The sequence below is a fragment of the Vanellus vanellus genome, assembly GCF_965231255.1.
Source record: "Vanellus vanellus genome assembly, chromosome: 3".
In the NCBI taxonomy this organism is placed as follows: Eukaryota; Metazoa; Chordata; class Aves; order Charadriiformes; family Charadriidae; genus Vanellus; species Vanellus vanellus.
The window spans coordinates 24,426,006-24,446,444 of record NC_138907.1 but is presented as its reverse complement, the minus strand read 5'-3'; the positions used below and the strand labels follow the sequence as shown (position 1 = coordinate 24,446,444).

Genomic DNA, 20,439 nt, shown 5'->3' with positions numbered 1-20,439 from the left:
GGACTTCACCTCTATGGAAGCTCTGGGAGAAAGCACAGCTTTTACCAGACTCAAAGGGAGATGGCTCTCTTTTTTCGGGGAAAACGGGTTGATACTGGAATCTTTTGATCTTCACATTGTTTCTTAAGGGAAATATAACAGCATGTTAGAGCATGTCAGAAGAGCTTCGGCTGATCACAAGTGAGCAAACATGAAATAATTTCAGAGAGACTTGACTACGGCCTTGCTTCAAGCAAGGGGTGGTCTCTGGCTGCACTGTCCTGACAAAGCTGGAACAGGAAATGGATTAAAAGGTGAGGACCTGCTCCAGGAATGGGATGGGACTGGCCCCGCTCAGCAGACATCCCTCTGTGAGGGGGCAGGGAACTGACAGGTCTTCAGCCCCTGCACAGCCAGCCTCCTCCTCTACCAGGGTGTTATGAGACAGGAAAAACCCAAACCCTCAAAAAACAGGCCAGAAAGTAAGTTGCCTGTGTCCCATTGCACCGAAGGAGTTAGTTCACATAATAATCACTCTCCATCCCTGCCTTTTTCTTCCTTTCTTTTTCTTTTCAGCATTCGCTGTGTAAAAATAATAGCAGCTTCCACATTTTTTTTTCTGGACAGCGTTTTGGAACTCACTGCCTTCAACAAACACAACCGTACCAGTTTAGTGCTCATCTTGTAGCCAGCAAGCATGGTGCTGCATCAGGCTGAGAATACAAAAGTGCTTTCAAACTGGGAGCCTTGCAACTGGGGCTTCCTTTGCTGCAAGCTATGGATATAACCTGGAATTGCTTATCACTTCAACCAACCTCCCTCCCCCCCTTTTTTTTGGTGTTACTGGTATGAATAAGGGCCGGAGAAGCCCAGTTCTCCACTTTGGTGAAGGGATCACAGTAAGTGGGAGCAGAGTGGGGGCGCATCTCACCTGCTTCTGGTGAGCAGCTGGTGGTCGCTCCCCCTCTTTTCCTTGGCTTGGGTACCTGGTCCTCCCCTGTCCTGGCCGGTGCAGTGAGAGCTCCCCCTCCTGTTCCAGTCTAACCAATGTTAGACCTTGTCCTACTGGAAGTGCGGAAGGAGTGAATAGAGCAGGTTCAAAGGCAGTCCCAGTGAGCTTCCTGCTAGAAACTGGCACCAAAACAGTATAATATGGGGAAATAGTATAATCTTCCAATTAAAACCTATGTAAATGTATTTCTTTATTAAACATTTATATATGTGCACATGCACAGGTTTGCATACATACTCTGACACGTACATACTATATATATTACGTATACACATATATATGTGCACACACACACATATAACACTGCAAATCCTTAACGCTACTAATCTCATTGATATTTCAATTCAAAGTAAGTATAAAAATCATTAGCTTCTACAAGCCCATCTAACTTCTGAAGCATCTCAGCTTCTGCATATACCTGTACTGTGTTCAGCTGGAAAAAACACTTTTTCCTAAATGAATACATATTGGAGCTGTGTTTGCAAATTTAAAAAACCCTGGCTTTTCACTGGGTATATAAATCTTTTAATTAGCAATATGCACGTATTTGGGAGATTCGGCATCAAAGTCTCGATCAGATAGAGCAATTAACCCATTAAAGTTTTTCTAAGATACTAGATAAAAGAAAATACATTTAGGAAATTCTTAATAGGACTTAAATTAAGCATTTGAGTGTTAAAATAATCTCAGATAGCGATTTATTTCTAATATTTTCTGCATGCTCAAAATGAAAGCATGAAAAGCAGCACAATTGCATATATCTTCTACCAAAAATAGCTGAAAAATACTATAGAAGAGTGCCTGCTGGGTTGGTTATAAAAGTAAAGTATAATCCATTAACTGCTAATTAGAAGCATCAGAAGCAGGCTTTGCTGCAATAAGAGCTGGCCCCTAAGTAGATGTTTCTGTAACCATTTAAAGGCACAGGGTTTCTCCAGTTGCTGAGAATGGAGCTTGGATGGTTTCAGCATAAAGGCCATGTGAAAAGAGACTATGGCACTTGGCCATGTTACCCAGCTGTTTTCTAAATATGATGACAGGTGCCATTTTTTCCATTTGATCGTGGAACGTAATACATCTTCAAACAAATTTTCCCCAACTAGTCTGGTGCAGTTACATTTCAGAGATTCAAATATAAGAATGTTTTTTTTTTCCCTGACGGACACATATTGCAGAGTCTTTGGCAGATCTTTCATTATCTGCCTTTTTCTCAAAGCTGATTTTTGTTATATGTATTATTTTGCTTTTTACTGCTATTGTAGGAGGGAAAGAATAAGCACTTGGGCAAAGGATTTTATTCTGAAGGAATTTAAAAAAAGAAAAAAGGGGGAAAAAGCTACTATTTATAATTAGGCTTAATAAATTTGCCTTGCAATAAGGAAGGATTCTCTTCCTCTCTGTCCATTACTTCCAAAAGGATGAGAAGTATTCCCATAATTTCTCCTGTTCTTTATCTGACTAACTACCCGGTCAAACCAAGCTGCTTTCCAACTACTGAAGGCCAAAAAGGCCTTTTTGATCCAGTTGCCTATCAAAAGGCCTTAAGGGGTCAGGGCAAAACCAGGTGAAGCCAAAAGAAATGCCAGTACCACAGGTCCCTGCAGAAGTAGCCAAGACACAGAAAGCAGCAATTATGGATGTGAGCAACAAAGAGATGATGCCCTGAAGTGGATGACAGGCTCCAAACCCCGGCCGTGCTGGATGGGGAGCCAAAGGGAACTCAGCTTCCTCCAGGGCTTGAGTGGCCTCGAGCAGTGGATGATGACAGGATACAAGTCAGGCTGCACAACTTAAAGAATCAGGAAAAAAACCAAGCAGATAACTAACTTCCCCTGTTAAGAAAAGGAACATAGCTAACATGAGGGGAAATAGCTCAGGTCAACATTTTGGGTTTTTCATCTGCATGGATCAACCAACTAGTAAACAAAGGAAGAAAGTTTGTGGGGGGCAGGAAATGAGGGCATTTCGGTTTTTTCTCTCTTCCCTATTTTCATCTACGAACACAGAAGAAACTTGTTTCTTTCTATTAACATGGTGAAACAGGGTCATCTACTGAGAAAAACTAAGATGGTAAAGAATCATTTTCTGAAGTTAAACATCTAAGAAACAATAAAACTATGACTACAGTAGAAATAATAAAATCCAATTTAGCTTAAACCAATGTCTTAAATATTTGGTAACCCTGGTAGCAGCTTTTACAAGGCAGATGAGTACATCTGTTTTGATTCTGTATGTAAGAAAACAACCGTAAAATGCCCCAAAGCCATGGAGAGAGTCAGTGTCAAAGACATGATTAGTAGTTCAGAAGTTATCTGATTCGGGTCACATGGTGTTCCAAAAACCATACCTAAATATAGCATGCAAGAGATCCGCACAAAGAGCAATCCCATCATGGGAACACACTAAACTCTCCACAAAATTAATTAGGGTTATTTTGAGGCAACCAAAGGAAAGCGAGGAGGAAAAAAATCAGCCATTGCCCTGCCCAGTTCTGCAAGAGCAGATGTCGCTGGTGCGGACAAGCCCCAGTTTGCAGCCCAGGCACGTAGGGAGACGCTTAAGTTCCTGGGGGAAACCCCACATGGCACCAACGTGGAAGGTGGGTGGAGGGCACGGTGTGGCTGTACTAAGGAATATAGCTCCCTGGGGAAGAGCATGATCCTGCCGGTAAAGGGACTGGCAGGTAACGTAGGCGTAAATACCCAGGCAGGAAGCCAATCCTTGGGCTTCTTCAGTAGCTGTTAACGGCACCCTTCTAACAGAGAAAATAAACACCTTTTTGGAAAGGGAAGGTCCATGTAAACGATACCCTCAGTGCAGATCACACCTCTGGGAAAAGCTAATGCTTCCCAAGGCAGAAGGGAAAGAAAATTTCCTGTTGGAAGTTGTTACCTCTTAAGTCCTCCATTAGGATTGCCCCTCGCCAAGGAGTTGGTTTTTTCTCATGAAATGCAGCCTATTCCGTTAATTCTAACAGCCTTCCCTATGTTTAGGCATCAGGAGCAATCTCACAGAAGAGCGTACAAAAGATCCTCAAAAGGCAGCAGGAGCAGGAGAAAGGAAGCAGCGTTTCTCCAGCCTCTCACATTTCTTTTGGTCCTTCTCTGTACAGCGGCAATGCTGTGGCAATCCCACATTTCCCGGACAATGCATTGCCACTCGTCTTCTGACCACCACTAATCTACAAGCTGATTTCAGCAAGCTGCCCTGTTTCACTATTTCCCTATAAAACCTTTTTTTTTTTTTAAAAATTAAAAGTCGGCTCGTGAATGCCATGGTGAAGGTTTTAGGATGCCCACAACGACTGATTTACCTTGGCAGCACCTTTGCTCCTATGTACGGGGGGAAACCCCATTCTTCACTCAGGCATTGGAACAAGCAGGACAACACCTATGTTACCTTGAAGGCCCAGGCAAAGCCGAAGCAGGGGCTACGGAGAGCAGGGGAGAGAGCGGGACAAAGCTGAGGAGAGCCGGTGTTGTGAGGAGCGCTGCTGTCAGCGGGTAGAGAGCAGGCTCTCAAACCCAAACCGGGTAGCAGGTGCTCCAGAAGGCAGGTAACGAACAGTCTGAGTGCGTGTGGGACACAAACTGCAAATTTCGGCTTGAACGCTTCAGGCCATTAGCAGGTGCTTCAGGCAGTCATCCAAATCAAAGTAAGAAAGTGGAAAGAGCCAAATGCTGGTTAAAGAGGTTCGCAAACGTGAAAATCCCAGGGCGGGCAGATAAAACGTTTCCCCGGTTGTGAAAGCAAGCTAGGAAGAAAAAAAAAAAAAAAGAAACAAACAAAAAGCATACACAATTTTTGTAAAAAAGGCTGTGTTGGGGATTTTGCCATCCTGTACTTAAGCTCCGAGATGCAAATGTTGGCTGGGATGCTGAGATCAGCAGTTATATGGCCTCAGGTGGTTCAAGACAAGACAGAAAAGAGCTGGCATTTGGGGAAAATAGAGGGCCCATTTGATAACGCTTCACTTGAGCGTAAGAGGGTTTCCCCTGTGGGTATTGTCCCAAAGAAAGCTCCAGGCAAGTTTAGACTGGTTCATTACTTGTCACATCCAGAAGGTGAGTCAGTTAATGATTACACTGACTCCCTTTTGACTTCAGTTTCATGTGTTTTCAATCTGAGAACTGCACCTTATCAACTCAAATACCACTCACAACAAACAAAAATATAGCAGGAATCTGCTTTTCAGTTGCTCACAGCACATCTACAGTTATTTTATACGTCAAGATTTCACTGGTAGTTCGCAAACCATGTTTTTGGTAGCTAATACGCAGCACTTACAACCCGTGTTGTGGGGGGTGTCACTTTTCTATAAGAAAGTATAGGTCAGAGACCCGGCACTTGCTTTATTTGGGTTAGTCTCCAAAGGGCCCAGTATTGGGGCCTTGAAGGTTTCCTTATAAAAGCTGAATATCTCCTTCCTCAAGGGTTAATTCTCTGGGGTCTCCTCAACCTGGAACAACACTACTTGGTTTAAGTTACCTTACACAAGCATAAGAAATAAAACTGGCTACTCCAAACAGTGGTTGATGCAGGGCAACTATATCGGTCAATGATAGTATATTTAAATCAGATGGTCACTTGAACATTATTGGTAAAGTTCTCCTGGCTGAGGGTTGCATCCTTTGCCAGAGGCTAGCAGGCTTGACAGAAGGAGAGAAACAAATTCCTTTCATCAGAGTAACATGAGTCAATATGTGGAAAGATACTTCCATCTGCTCTGTGTTTCTGGTGACATGACATTACCGTATAATTTGGTATACATTTCTAACAGAATAGATAAAACAAGATGGCTCGGCAAATATCGTTTATGTCCCACATCTATGGAAGTTCTCTCAAACCATTTTCAACGTACGGCGCCATATGAGCAGCTAAGACTCACAACTGAAATGCTGGAGGGAAAAACACATTGCTGTTTATTTCAGAGAGTTATGGCACAGACAGACATCTATGGTGCACTTCTAAAAGGAAACACATTCTATTTCTCAAAGTCGCCTCTGAAGAGACACGTCTGGTCAGCTACAGAAATCACCAAAGGAACCTGCTGTGTCCAGCAACTCGCGGCGGACGCACACAACTTACTAGACGTAACCCATCAGTAGAGTGGCCTGTGCTGTTTCCACATTAATTTTGTGTCCCTGTATGTTACCAGAGCCCTGGGACTTTCATGGTCTGTGGGCAGCAAATCAGCTGAGCCAAAAGAGAAGGTTCCACCTGACTAGGCCAGTAGGAGCTATATTAAGCTTGTCTCAGCTGGAGGTCATTCTGCATATTTTGAAGGCTGCTTTTCTTGGTAGTTGGTCAAGCAATCGGTATCCAGAAATTAAGAACCTAATTCTTCAAACACCCATAACACACAGAACACTGCTGAAGTGCACACCCTACATATGTAAATGTTTTAATTTCTAAAATGTTTGACCCAAGCCAAGCAGGCTCTTGGGTTTGTTAAGCAGTTGCTTCATGTCTCATTCCTAGTAAGCTGCTGGTAGCCCTGCAGCCAAGAATTCATTTTCACAATTCCAAAACATTTTTGATACTTCCTGACCAAATGGCTTTGCAGTAGAAATTGGTTTCTGCCACCATCTGTTGTTACATGGTTCGGAAGTGCTAGCACTTTCCTTCAAGAGGGAAGAAGTTGGGGAGTACGCATGGCCAACCCCAATGGAACAGATACTCTTTTCCTTACTGTCACTTTATAGGGAAGGCTTGGCCTATTTCTCAGCAGCTGTGAAATTGTCATCAGCAGGATTCTTTACAAAGCTTGGTGGCATATGGAATATATTGCTCACTTCTTAGTACTGTAAAAACAACCTTGCCACATAACTGAGCTAGGCAAAGAAAGCAGGTGCTTGATAAAAAAATCCATCGTGCATCAAGCCTCTATAGACTTTGTAGAAACTCTAGACAAGGATATTTTGGAAACAAGTACGTTTCTGAATTATTTTCGAGAAGCTCCTAGGCTTCAGAGGTGGGACAGTCCCTTAAAAATGAGCAGGTGAAATCACCGTATCACAGGATAACATCATATTCTGCCATTCACAAAGGCGACATTCACATTCCACACTGAAGGGAAGTGTCACCCCCCGTCTGTGAGACATTAAAACTACAAGGGTCCGGTCTTCATTTATGATGTGGTAGGAGACTATTTATTTAACATCAGGTTTAGGTGATCTCTTTCTGTCATAGCCTGGCCTTATTTTTACAGCTGCGGACTAGCCAAGAAGTAAACTAAACAAAATAATAATAATAAAAAAAAACTCCAAGGCATTCTGGTGACCATACACACTGAATTACAAATACAGGGCTAGAACTGCAGGAGTTCAGAACTGCAGGAGTTCAGAAAACACCCAAAGAGCAACAAGAGAGAAACAAGCTTGTTGAATTTGCTTGACTCTCAAGTGCAAAGTATGACAGTATTTTCATACACTGCCAGAAAAAAAAAACTAACTCTAAGACAAACTGTCAGAAAAGGGATTATGAAGAGATGTAGTTAATGTCCCCACTGCTATATATTTCACAGTGAATGTCCACTCAGCTATCCACACGTATACACACACACATTCACGGTCATCTATGTTGCTGTATCGAGGAGAACAGTCACAGCAGGTGAAACCAACGGGCCACTGAGGCTTACTGGCTTGTCCAGGACAGTGGCGAACAGCAGATGCTTAGTGAAGGCCATGGGGCAAGTGTATGGTAACAATTCCCCAGACTACTCTTCCCAACATCCATCTATTTTGTGGCTCAGACTTCCTTTGACACAATGCATACAATTTTTCCGCATTAGCAATCCACTTTTAGAAATATTCATTTGCAGTTACAGACACCGTTTTCGAGCAAGGTTCTCCAGTACAAGGCATGCTTCTTGTACTAAGCGAGCTACTTCATATCGGTATGGAGAAATCAAGCCTGCTGCCCTCATCCCACAGGAGAAGGCAAAACAAGTGTTCGGGCAGCACGTGCTGCTTGAACTGCTGTACAGTTCTTCTGTGCATAGTCCAGCAGAGAAGAGGGGTCTGCTGCAGCCATTGCATTGCACAGAAGGAAAGATCCTTCTGGGATGGTGGCAGTTTGGAAGCCCTGCGCTAGAGATTATGTTTTTAAGTGGCACATATCCTAATAAAACCATAAATGCTGATCTGTCATGGGTGGGTCTCTGAAACTAGGTATTAGTCTCCTGTCACTGTTTAGGGAGGACAGAGGGGCCTTTTAGCAGAATGGGATAGGGAGCACGTTGCAGGACACCGAAGTACCACCAGCTACATCATGGGACAGTGGGTACCTGTCATCTCCCTACAGTGATGCATGGAAAGGGTCAATGCTTTTCAAAAAAAGGCACCCAAAAAACTAGTTGTTGTTCAGGGTTCAATATGTTTGCTATTTATGCACCTTTTCATTGCACAAATAGCTGCTGTATGCTTTACTATCCAATAACATGTGATCAAGCCAGAAAAAAAGAGGCCGAAGGAAAGAGTACAAGAAGAAAAGGCTCTCCTAGCAGTATCACACTCTATTCATGTAACACAAAAAACAGAAAATGATACAGACTAAAGCCTACTGTATAAATAAGTAGGCTTAAATAACACTTAGCTCTTTTATAATGGTTTTCATCCAAAAATCTCAAAATATTTTACAAAGGTGTGCAGGCTGGAGAAAAGCCAGAATGCATCCCACTGCTCTTGACTCCCAGGTGTTTGCTCTTTCCCTCAGACTGTATCACTGCCTCCAGGTACAAGCACACTTCTCTTATAGTTGACATAGAAGATACATACGTGCATCAAAGGAATAGTTTTTCCTTAATTTTCTATACACTGATTGTTTTTAATACCTTGTTTCAAACACTCTGTGTTTAAAAATAATAGCTGACAATGCACTTACACTACTCTAGGTACTTCTACATGCATAAGTAAAACTTCATGTAAGACGCAATCCTCCTTTTGGTTATAGTAGGAAAGCAGACAATAATCAAACTACAAATACCTCCTCTCAAAACTTTTATTCTCTTCCATAAAGGAAAAAATAGGTTTACCGGTCACCAAGACAAAATAAAAATTATTATGATAGAGGATACAAAGAGAAAATCGTGAAGAGTTTGTTAGAAACAGGGAGAAGTCAATACTTTCCTCCAAAAGAGACAAGCTTGCAGAAATTATCACAGAAGTTGGGTTTCATAACAAAGTTCAAATGGGCAACATGGAACAAATAAAAATTTGGAAAGCTCAAAGTTTTACTTTCAACGTGACCTGTCAAAATCAGTATGGAGAGCAAAGTGAGTCAATAAAACATACTGGTGTTCACCTGCATTCTCAAATCAGAAAACTACTCTGTCAGCAAACAAGTTTTGAACCTTGCTACGAAAGTGGGAATCCACAGTAACACTTCAAAAGACAGCGGATAAATTCCAGATTTACACCTGTGAAACCACATTTCTAATTTTTAAGTCTTTGGTGAACAAATTATATTTAGCGTCCAACAATGCCTATGGTCTCATGTAAAAGCTTTCTTTTTTCTTTTTCTTTTTAAGGTTTGCAGTGAATGCAGTGAAAATAGCATTGTTCAGAACTAAAAGGAAAAAAATCTACCAAAATTTTATCTCCAGTTAGAACTGCTGGCTAATGAGTGAGTTTGTGTAAACACAGTTCAAAGGAGACGTAAATAGTATCTTTTTAAGCTAATGATTTTCACCACAGGCCATCTAAAACAGGAGTTAAGACTGGCCCTAAAACAGATCCCCTCTGTGTTTACCTAAGTTCGTTTATTTTTGTTTTGCTCCATTTTAATGTATGTATACATCCTTCATTTTCAGCTTGTCTTTTCAGCCCACTCCCATCCTCCGCACTCCCAATCTGTCAGCCAGACTCCAGGAATGGGAATTAAAAATGACCACGTTTAAAATCTGTGCCTCTCTGCGTAACAGACTTTACAGAAGCAGAAAGACTAAAAAGCTGAAAAGTTCCCCACGGTCTTTGCCTATTAAAGTCCACAGCTTGCCAACAGCAGGCCATGTTTTAGTGTCAAAGAACAGGGCACCGGCTTGCGTTTCTGTGCGATGGGAAGCGCTGGGGTAATCCTGCCTCTTTACATTTCAGATCACACTGTTTGTGGAGAAAGTCAACAACACTGGGATGCTCAAAACCACCCTGTAGTATTACACGGAGGATGCAAGATGCTTGCTGAGAAATAGTGCTGACATCAGAATACGGTTGATTCAGCTTGAGTGATAAAAAAAATTAATTTTTGGTTGGCTCAGGCAGTATTTGGTTAAAATAGGATTAAATCCTCATCAGACTTACTTAAAAATCATTTCACCCCCATCCCATCAGGCTGCATCATTCCCCATCTTACAATATTTTCCGCCATTAGAAAGGAAGGGCCAAGTTTCTCTTCATCACATGAGCAAAGGGGCAGGGAAAGTCCTTGAAAAGAGTAATGCAAGGAAGTAGAAGGAAGGATTCAGTCAACTGGCAACCAAACAGAAGCCTTCTGCTATTTCCCACTGAGAAGTAACAGTATCTGGGCTATAGATATGTTTATCAAACATATCTATAGCAGGGATAATTAAGTTAGTGCAGCAAACTAGGTGCATGCTTTGAAGTGTTCATGCAGTTGCTACACTAACCTTTCTTTCACCTGGTAGGTTAAGCTCACCATCTCCTCACACATATTTGCAGACTCGTGACCTATCCTCTGTCCTCATTATCACATCGCTTCTTATAGCTGAATGTCTTGGAAATGATATTCAAAGGTTTCGTTATAAATAAAGGAGACTAACAGAAGCCTAAATACAGACTTCTGTCACAGAGGAATAACCTCCTGGAATTTCTTATGGCTTCTTTCTGCAAGGAGTTCACACACTTTACAAACAAACAAATATTCCTGCAAGGTAGGTATTACTATTTTTCCTTTTTTTTGAGGCCTCTTATGAGTAGCATCCAAAATCTTAATCCACAGTTTCCTATAACTGAAAAAACTGGGGGAAAAAACTATTATTACCCTCTTTGCAAAAAGCCCCACAGATATTTCAATTTCTATCTGGTGTCACTCAAAATAACAGGGTCAAAATATAAAAAAAGAAAGCTTTAAAAACCCCGTCTTTGGCAGTATTTTTTCATTCTGTAATATTACTAGCAGTGATACCTTTCCTGTAAAGATCAAACCTAACATGACAGTGAGGATTCTGTATTGGGGTTTCTATCACCGGTGAGAAGAGCATCGCCGGAGCATACAGAATCTACAGTGATATAGAGACTGATTCCCACTGATCTAAGCGAAGCCAAGACTTTATCCTGTATGCTTTTCCATACAGCTGGAGAACGATTTTATATGCAAAGATCCTCACTTATCTACATCCTCCTATAAATCAGAGTTCTCCACTGCCTGTTCTTCACTCAAATCAACAGGGGCCTAGTGCCAGTCTCACCTTTTCTACATTAGGTTTCTATGGAAAAAAAAAATATATTATTACCTTTCCTTAAATCAGTGTATTTCTAACTGAGCTAGGACCCTGTCCATACAAGACAGTTTCAAGACAGTGACTTGTAGTCCAATGGACTGGATCGGCACATGCACTCCTGAATTCCATTCCGCACAGAAGTAACTGGCATTTACTTCTGAGCAAGGGGCACAATTGTGATAAAGACAGCACATACCCTTGTGCCTTCTCTATCACACAATTTTTACTTATTTTGTCAGAGACTTTGGGTATTTATGGATCTGAGAAATCCTAGTTCAGACATGAGGACCATTGACAGGGCAAGTCGCCACTCTAACTGTCCTTGTAGTGTCCGTCCTGTGGGAACATATGGGCTTTCGTTTCCCAGCAACGTCAGCCAGAGACATACATTTTAAGCTATTCGCTCATCAAAAGAGAAAAAACACCATCTTGCTGCATTTGTTTCTTGTACCTTTGTCTTTATTTCCAAGTTCATCCTTAGTTGCAGTTATTGTCTCCATTTCGCAGGATGCTATCTGACTGGCTGAAGTCATATCTCCATTTTATATGAGGGCAAAAAGATCTCACCTGTAGTCCTTTACCCGTACCCATAAAACAACCCGTAAAAATGCCTTAAAAGAGTCAAGCAGCAGACTTACCTCCTGTACCTCAGCTGCTTTCAGAGAGACAAAGCAAATAAGCAGGACAAGGCTCAGAAGCTTGCCCCGAAAACAAGACCTCTCACTTTTACGATGGCTCATGTCACTGGCACTGTGGTGACGCCCGCAGGCTGACAGGGAGCCGGGGACCCCAGCGCATGGAGCCGCTGTTGGTATTGGGAAGTGATGGTGAGCAAGGGAGACCAAACTTCCTCCTACGTGCAATCTCAAGATTCAATTTTCTGCAAGGTTACCCCCAATAATTAAAAGGTTCTGTAATTTATCCTTAAAAACTAGTCATGATGGGATCCATCAGAATCGATCTGTTATCTTTTACCTCCGCATGTACCGTGCGTGTGCATATCGTATGTAATATGGTTTACCAGATGAATGCTGGCAATATTTTCCACTAATTGCGAGAGTTACTAAACTGAACCTTAACTAAAATTAAGTTGACTATTAAAAGCTCAATGAGTAACCCAGCAAACGGAAGTGCTGCATATAGGATTTAGCAAGCACGCAAATGATCTGGCAACCACCAAGGCACAATATTTGCTGAACTTCCTATACCTAAAATTGGTTCCATACAATAGTCATACGTCCATTATGTATGATGATTTAACACTCACAGTACCAGCTCCTTCCTGCAACTGGGCAGCAATGGGTTTCTTTATATCACCTTACTGTGCTACACCTAATTTGCGCTCGGTTTTCTCACTCTGTACAACATATTAGTGTCCTCACGAAAGTCCAGGAGTAGATCTTCTGCAACAAAAAGAGGTAAAACAGCAAGACAGGAACCCTCACAAGATTACCCCTAACAAATTTTATGAAACTCTTTGTCCTTCAAATGCCACCGTGAGATTATGTGACAAATAATTCAAAAGTCCAAATGAAATTATGAAAGATGTGCTTAGGAGCCAATGTTTGTGTGTATTAAAATACCAAAATAAATGTATAGTAATTCAAGCATGCTAGTCTGAAAGCACGAAGTTAGTGGATTGAAAATTACAGGTTAATTTATAACATATCAAAATAACAGATCTCCCTGTATCAGTTTTAAAAATATATTAATAATATTATTAGCTATTAAGATGTCATTATCATAGACAGTCTTACAAATTTTAGCTACCTCAATATAAACACATCTGGGCTTTGTAAGGAATACACATAGCATTTGTTATTACATGTTAAGTTTGTTCACTGTGTACAGACTTTTTATGACTACAGTTTCTAAATTTCCAAAGAGTGTATCTTTTTTGGTGCTTGTATGGTTTCTAGGCTACACCTCCATACCAATATGTTTTACGTTCTGTATTGTTGTTTTCAGGATTGCACCCATGTACATAAATCAAAAGCAGCAATAAATAATACTAAGGTTGTATGCAGTCCAGCTGTCTTTGACAAATTAGAAAACTAGGAATTCCTGTCGAAAAAGTTCTCTTTTGGGGAGGGAGTGGGGGGGTAGGTGGTGGTGGTGGTGGTAGTGTAGAAAATGCTCTCATCTGTTAATGTGGAGAAAAGGCAAAGGCAAATGCCTGTACAACTTTGGCATAAAAAGATGGAATGATTCAGGAGAAATCCTAACAGATTTCTTAAATACTACATCCTCAAAATAATTCCAGTATTTTAAAAACCAGAAGGTCAAAGTGAACATATGCAGAGTTACATGAAAGAGTTAAAGTTATCGATGAAAGACTATTTGCTGATAAGGATGCATCTATTTGAAATAGGATAGCATTTGGGAGTACTCGAACAAAAGTCTACAGAAAACTGATAAATCAAGGAACTGAGCGGGATTTAAACAAACAACAGACATGGCTGAGAACACACGAAATGTCACGAGTACAGCTGAGAAATAAGTGATGGCACAGGACCACTTACTCAGCTACTAACAAGACATTATTTGCTTTGGCCTCCGCAGAGCGAGACAGCTATCAATCCAGCCACAGCTCCAGAAATTCTTGAGACTGAGGCCCTAAAAAAGTGATTCTTGTTTCTAGCTGCACACACAGAACATCCCAATTAGTCTGGCTTTCAAAAACCAAAACATCCACCATGTATCACAGAGTCAGGTGAAACCTTAAGTGACTTCTTGCAGAAAAGAGTTCTTCCCCCCCCAAAACCGCTGTTACAAAACACTAGGGCCCGGATTCTCCAAGAAAACCTCTAGAAGCAATAACAATTTTGCACCCCAGTACCCAACTTCCAGGTGCTCTGGCCGTGCGATGGAGCCCTCAGCCCTGTTAGTTATCCCCGTGTCTTGTGCAGTGCTAGCAAATTCACGAGCAGCCATCCTCAAGCAGAGAACAGTCCAAGACTGCCAGCAGGAGATGCCAAAGGCCACGTACATCCGAAGTCCCACATCTTCTCTAGAACCTACATGTTTAAGCAGTGGTACTCAAATTTCTTAGTTTTGATATCTTTTTCAAGGCTTCCAGGCTGCTCCTGAAAGAAACCTACTGGAGGGTCTTTTGCTTCAAGGACACAGCTGGAGAAAGTGAGATACACCACACAGAGAGAGTCACCATTTGCAAGAGGAGCTCATGCTTTCAGAAGTCTTTCGGGACGTGGGGGGAAAGATAGGAGCAGAGAGGCTCAACCTTGTCAGGATGGAAGTGCTGCTTGAGAATATCCAAAGCAGATCTGCTTGAGAATATCCAAAGCAGGCCACCTGGGAAAGCTGGATATTGAAAACGTAGGCGCTCACACAGGTTAGGCAACTCCTAAGGTTAGGTGGCAGTTCAGTGGGGATATTGAGGATCTCAGTTTGGGCTTTCAATGCCTAAATCCCACTTAAGTCCCACCTAAGGCATCTAATCCTTTTGTGGATCTGGGCCTAAAGCCTTGCCAGGAAGGAGAGAGTCTATGCATGCAAAAGCTGATGGTCAGTGACAGTCTGGTTCTGTTAAACTAAAATACACAGAGAACGACCTTATTTTGTACAAAGGAATAATGCAGAATAATCAAAGTCACGTTCTAGTCATCGAAAGTTAATGGAAAGTTAATGCGGCTGATACAGATCACAGTCCTGTCTTTAGACCCCACGACAGTTTTGCTGACCAGGAGAACATTATAACCCATAAATCATGGGTCTTCAATAGCTCATGGGAAGAATTACATTTGGAAATGTTCAAAAGACAAAATGAGTATAGGAGTCCTCAAAAAAACTTCACTTACCCACAACCAGCTACGAGGTAAAACTAGAAAGGAGCAGAAATATATAACACTGTACTGCTTACATAGAGTTAATAATTCAAAGAACAACACTCTGTCATTCAGTGACCAACTAGTTTGCCATGCTCCATGAAATTAAGTAGTTTCAGTCCAGTTCCTGATAGCCAGGAGTCTACCTGACAAAAGCTACCGATTTATTTCTCACTTACCTGCAGTCCCGCTGGCTGTCTCAACCATGAAGCAAAGCATGAGCAGACCTGGATACCTGCTCACCCTATATTCCCTACACCTGGTAGCGCCATATCAAAACTGGTTTGGTTTCTTTTTTTGCCTTTTTTTTTTTTTAAGGTTCCTGTGCTTACACCACTTGAATTTAGTTAACAGGACTGACAATATGATATTTTCATATACAAAAAATATCTAATTGACAAAAGTGGTCTTTGCATAAAAGTAGTAGATTAGAATTACAATCATAAAATGCAACTTTTTGTTATTATCCTATAATACTGTGTTTACAAGAGAGATATCATTAATTGTTTCTAATTATTTTAATGGTAAATATTTCTGCCAGACCCCAAGTAAGCACTGCAACATTTGCCTGACTGCACACACTGAGATTTCTCTACGGGTGAAACACTGGGGTCTCCATTTTGGAGATTCAAATACATCTTCACAGAGCTCTGCATCAAATGACAATTATGGTTTAAATCTCCAGCAGCTGTCCATTAACCAGCACCTGAACTTTATAAACTGTGAGAGAAGTTCTTCCTATCTGCAGATGGGCAAAGAGTTCTAGCAGCTCACCCACTAACTCCTGCAAGTTTTGCATTACAAAATCAGTATTTGATGCAAAATACAGGAGAGTAGACAAGCACCTATGTCACAGATAGTAAAGATGCCAAAGATACTCTGAGCAAAGGATGTCCCATGCCAGTGAGGTCCATGGGACCACAGTGCGCTCCTTCCTTCCTGAACACTATATTATTTCTCCAGGTTGAAATTTGGTTTCTTCTTCTGCCAGGCACAACGATTCAAATGTCCCCCACCTGGTTTTCAAGGGCTGTAGGAATTACTAATGCTTCATAATGAGCTCATGGTAAGGAGGCCAGCGTGGTTTCCCCAATTTACTTGGATATTGGTCTTGAGTCTCACTGTGGTTTCACCTGCATTTTACTTCCAGTTCTGGATTTGTCCCAGGACACATATGCAAAGTCAAGGTGGTATCTTTTCTGCCCAGCCACCTCCTCCTTTTTGGTAAAGTGTTAATATACTTACAAGTCTGATTTACATGAGTACTCCAATACGCTCTTAACACTGACACAGACAAGCAGAAAATATTTTGCAATTTGGCATTTTTTCCCCCCCAAATATTCCTGTTTAAGTGCTTTCCTTTTGCTTCTCAAAAGTATTTCTTTTCAGCAGAAGTCGGTCTATTTTTGCCTGCTATTAATCTATGTATAAGCTAAATCTTACCTTCCCAAATCACACAAGCAATCGCCCCTCCGTCTGGCAAGGCAGCTCAGAAGAACAGGGAAAGCTGGATTTGTCCTGTATCTACCTATGCATTTTAGTCGCGACCTGTGCTTGACAAAGACTGCTCAACTGTAACAGATTGATGAGAAATTGTTTGAAATACTTCTGGTTGAAAAATATATAAATCATAATTACTGATAAAAAACCATAGATGTATGTGACATCTATGAAATATACAAATAACCTAGAAATATAGAAATAACCAAAGTTCCAGTCTAGGACTCTTATAATCTAATTTTTCCACAGAATATAAATGTTATGACAAGTAAATACACAAAACAGTAAGTCGGTATACTGCAAGGTGACAGTGCTGTCTACAGAGCAGTAAGGGTTAATTTTTTTGGAGTGGTTTTTGGGACGATGGAAGTTGTGAATTTAGATTCACACTGATTTGAATTGTTATATGAAATAACGCCCAAAGTTATTTTTGTTTGCGTTTCTTACTGACTACTATTCCCGTTCCAGGTTCCTCCTTACAGAGCACAAACAGCAGAGGCACAGCAGGGAAGTAGCACCCAGGAACAAATTAAAGGAGAAGCATTAGTGGAATGCAGCAAGCTTGGGGGAGAGACCCATTTACGCAGAGAAAGTGCTTAAGCAGGGACATTTGTGCCTGCGTCGACGTGTACGTAGAGAGGTTTGGTTAGCGCATGCCCAGGGAGGAGGATTTGGTTATGGTTAGAATTTGTGAGTGACAGCCATGTGACAGCTGGGAGTCAGCAAAGATTTTGTAGGGATGGAAATTCCTGAGATAGGACACACGACCGCTCATGCGATCTGCATGTGCCTATCATCATGCTGTATTATAATAGCTGACACTATGGTTTACCAGTTCTCCAAAAGAGAGGCTATAAATTAGGAAGAGGATTTGAGGAATGGTGGATGAGAAATGAAAGTCATAACATTTAAAAACGAAGGGATAAATATAACTTGTTTTCAAGTTATTGAAACAAGCAAGCAAAAATCTCCAACTGAACCACACAACAGTACTAAAACTTGCATTTCCGTGATTTATCTTTAGTGACAGGTTATTATTTCCATAGAATATAATAATTTCTTTTCTTCCTAACTTACCTAGAAAGGCCTTGATCCTACAAACACTTACAAATACTTAATTTTAAGTCCGTGAATAATCCCACTGCTTAGAGTTATTCCTACATTTTCAGGATCAGGGCCTAAGTCACAACGTGCAATTAAGCAGAGGCATTTCCAAAGACCTGCTTCATTTTCCCTTCTGGGGGTCTTACGCAAACGTGAAGGCAGCGGAGACGTGCAATTTAAATCAAACCTGAAAAACTGAAATACTTTCCCTTTAACACTGAATTCAAGCCGATACAGTATCACATGACCTTTACCGTAATTTCTATTAAAATCATTTCATGTCTGGTTGCTTCTGCTATCCTGGCTCATTTGTATTGTTTACAACAAGTCATTGCTCTCGACAGTTAGTGGTGGCTGAATCCATGGTTACCAGTTTTTACATTCACTGGTTAAATGGAATGCAGCTCTTCGGTGGGGTTTCATGGAGAAAGCTCTTAAGAAACCACAATCCAGCCATCAATCAGGCTAACCTGGGAGAAATTAATCTGATAAACAGAAGTATCGTTGCGTATGAAAAATTTATTGAAAGGCAGCTCAAGGCTTTTATTAGTTGCAGTCGCAAAAGTGGACACGTTCGGATCAGACTTAGTGCACAGAAGACTTAGGTTATGTGGTCTACGTCTGACATTCATCCATGTTGTGCCTTCTCTGGCGCTCACTGCTAATAAAACTATACTGTTTAAGGCTTTAAAAAAAAAAAAAATCTCGAACACTTATTTTACCAGAAATGTGCTCAGAATATAAATAGTGCTTAAATACAGGTTTAACCAGACTGCAGTCCCGGCAAAGTAACTTAAACAGACACAGACAAGATAGTAAAACACAAAATAGACAGCCTTGAGTAGAATTCAATTAAGACAAAAACCACCCCAAACAGTGCAACGTTGTTAACGACTAAATTAAGCCTGCAAACAAATATCTTTTATTGCTACCTAAGAACAATGCGCACTAATTCCATTCGCCCTGTTATTTATAGTTTGGCGTAGGGTGGGGTTGCCAAAATCAAAAAGCAAAGCAAAAACTTATTTGCAAGATGGACCCCCAAATCCTTTAAAATGCCTAAAAACGTAAGAAAAGTTCTCTATAGTTTGATGGCTACAATAATTGTCCCACAAGCTACATGAGAGCAACAAATAGTTAAATCAAACATATTACTACTAGCTCATCTACTGCAAAGTCACTGTATCAGAAGCCCGAATTGATTTGTTTCCTTAGAACAAATTGAAAATGAATGTAACATAACATCGGAAAAAAAAAAAGAAAAATCCCTCCTGCCCTGCTAATCGGATATCATATAATGGTTGATTGCAGCTTTGCACCGTGCTATTGTTGCCTATATCATACATACTTACAGGTTCTGGGTTCTTCCAAGAGTTTGGTGCAGTTTCAAGGACAAATGTCTTAAGGAAGTCTTTCTACTGTGCAGCAGTGATCCTAGCTCTGATCTCATTACATGAGCAAAGTGCTACAGCTGACAATATAAAGGAAACTTCCTGCGTGAAGAAGAAATCTTGGAAAGTCTCAGGGTTAAAAAGGCTGCTTAAATGTGCTGCTTGATTTGCTCCCTAGTTGTGTATACACAGTAGCAGCTGATCTCTGTTTGCAGCCCTGCAGAAAGAAACCTTTGCTGAAAACCAATGGCATCACATTTCAGTGGAGCTACTGCCAGGCTCTGGAGAGCAAAGCAACCTTTGACAACTTCACCCAGTTCGAATCGCCGGCGTTTGCTGCATGTCCTGCAGGACTTTTGAAACTGTATATTCACTGTATTATTTTTATTAACGCCGCTCTGAAATCCCGCATCCTCGGCAGCGGGGATACAAGCAGGAGTCTCCCGCACTGTAACAGGAGGCTTTGACTGTGTCACGACTGCGAACTGCAGAATTCGCCACAATATATTTTGCTTTGTCTTGAGTGTGGCATTTGCAGATGAGAAGCTGTTAGCTGCGCCCAAAAGCATTTTCTGCCTTAGAATTGCTAAATTAAGTGCAATAGGCATCCTGGTTAGCCTAAATTCATCCCGAGCCTGCCTTGCATCAGTCACACACTTCTCGGCGCTTTTTTTTTTCCTGATACAGAGTACAAGTCAAAAGATTTGGGGAATGGGAGGGGGCTGATTCTTTCATTTAATATCTTACCTAGAGCCTTTTAGCACGGTCCCCGTTGGACTAAAACTGTGGAGCGCAACATCCCAAATTCGGCAAAGTTTGGTATTCTGACCAAAGTCCCAGTGTGACTCCAAATATCTGTCAGTGCCCCCTTAGCTCCTGCCTCGGCCCTCCAGAACCCAGCAGGGATGGGCAGAACCTGCATCAGCTTCTGCGGTTCTTACCGCTGTCCAAGTAAACTAATAAGACCAGAAAAGCAACATTTAAAAATAATACATCTGCTAGTGCTATTTCAACTCTTAAACTGGGAAGCATACCCCGAACACATCCTCGCATTTGATGTTAAAGAATTATCAATAATTAATTCGGATTTAGTTGTTTCACCATTTAGCCCAGGGTGAATCTCCAAAGAGTAACTGGGACCGTACGTTC

General features: G+C 41.3%; 1 protein-coding gene across 1 annotated transcript in view; it reads right to left on the bottom strand.

The window, feature by feature from the left end:
* Nucleotides 1-19,283, bottom strand: part of ESRRG (estrogen related receptor gamma) — a 373,003-nt gene extending 353,720 nt beyond the window's left edge. The window contains exon 1 of the mRNA XM_082480161.1: nt 19,252-19,283. The gene's annotated coding sequence lies outside the window, so the exon portion shown is untranslated. The remainder of the gene's footprint in view (nt 1-19,251) is intronic.
* Nucleotides 19,284-20,439: the final 1,156 nt, after the last annotated feature.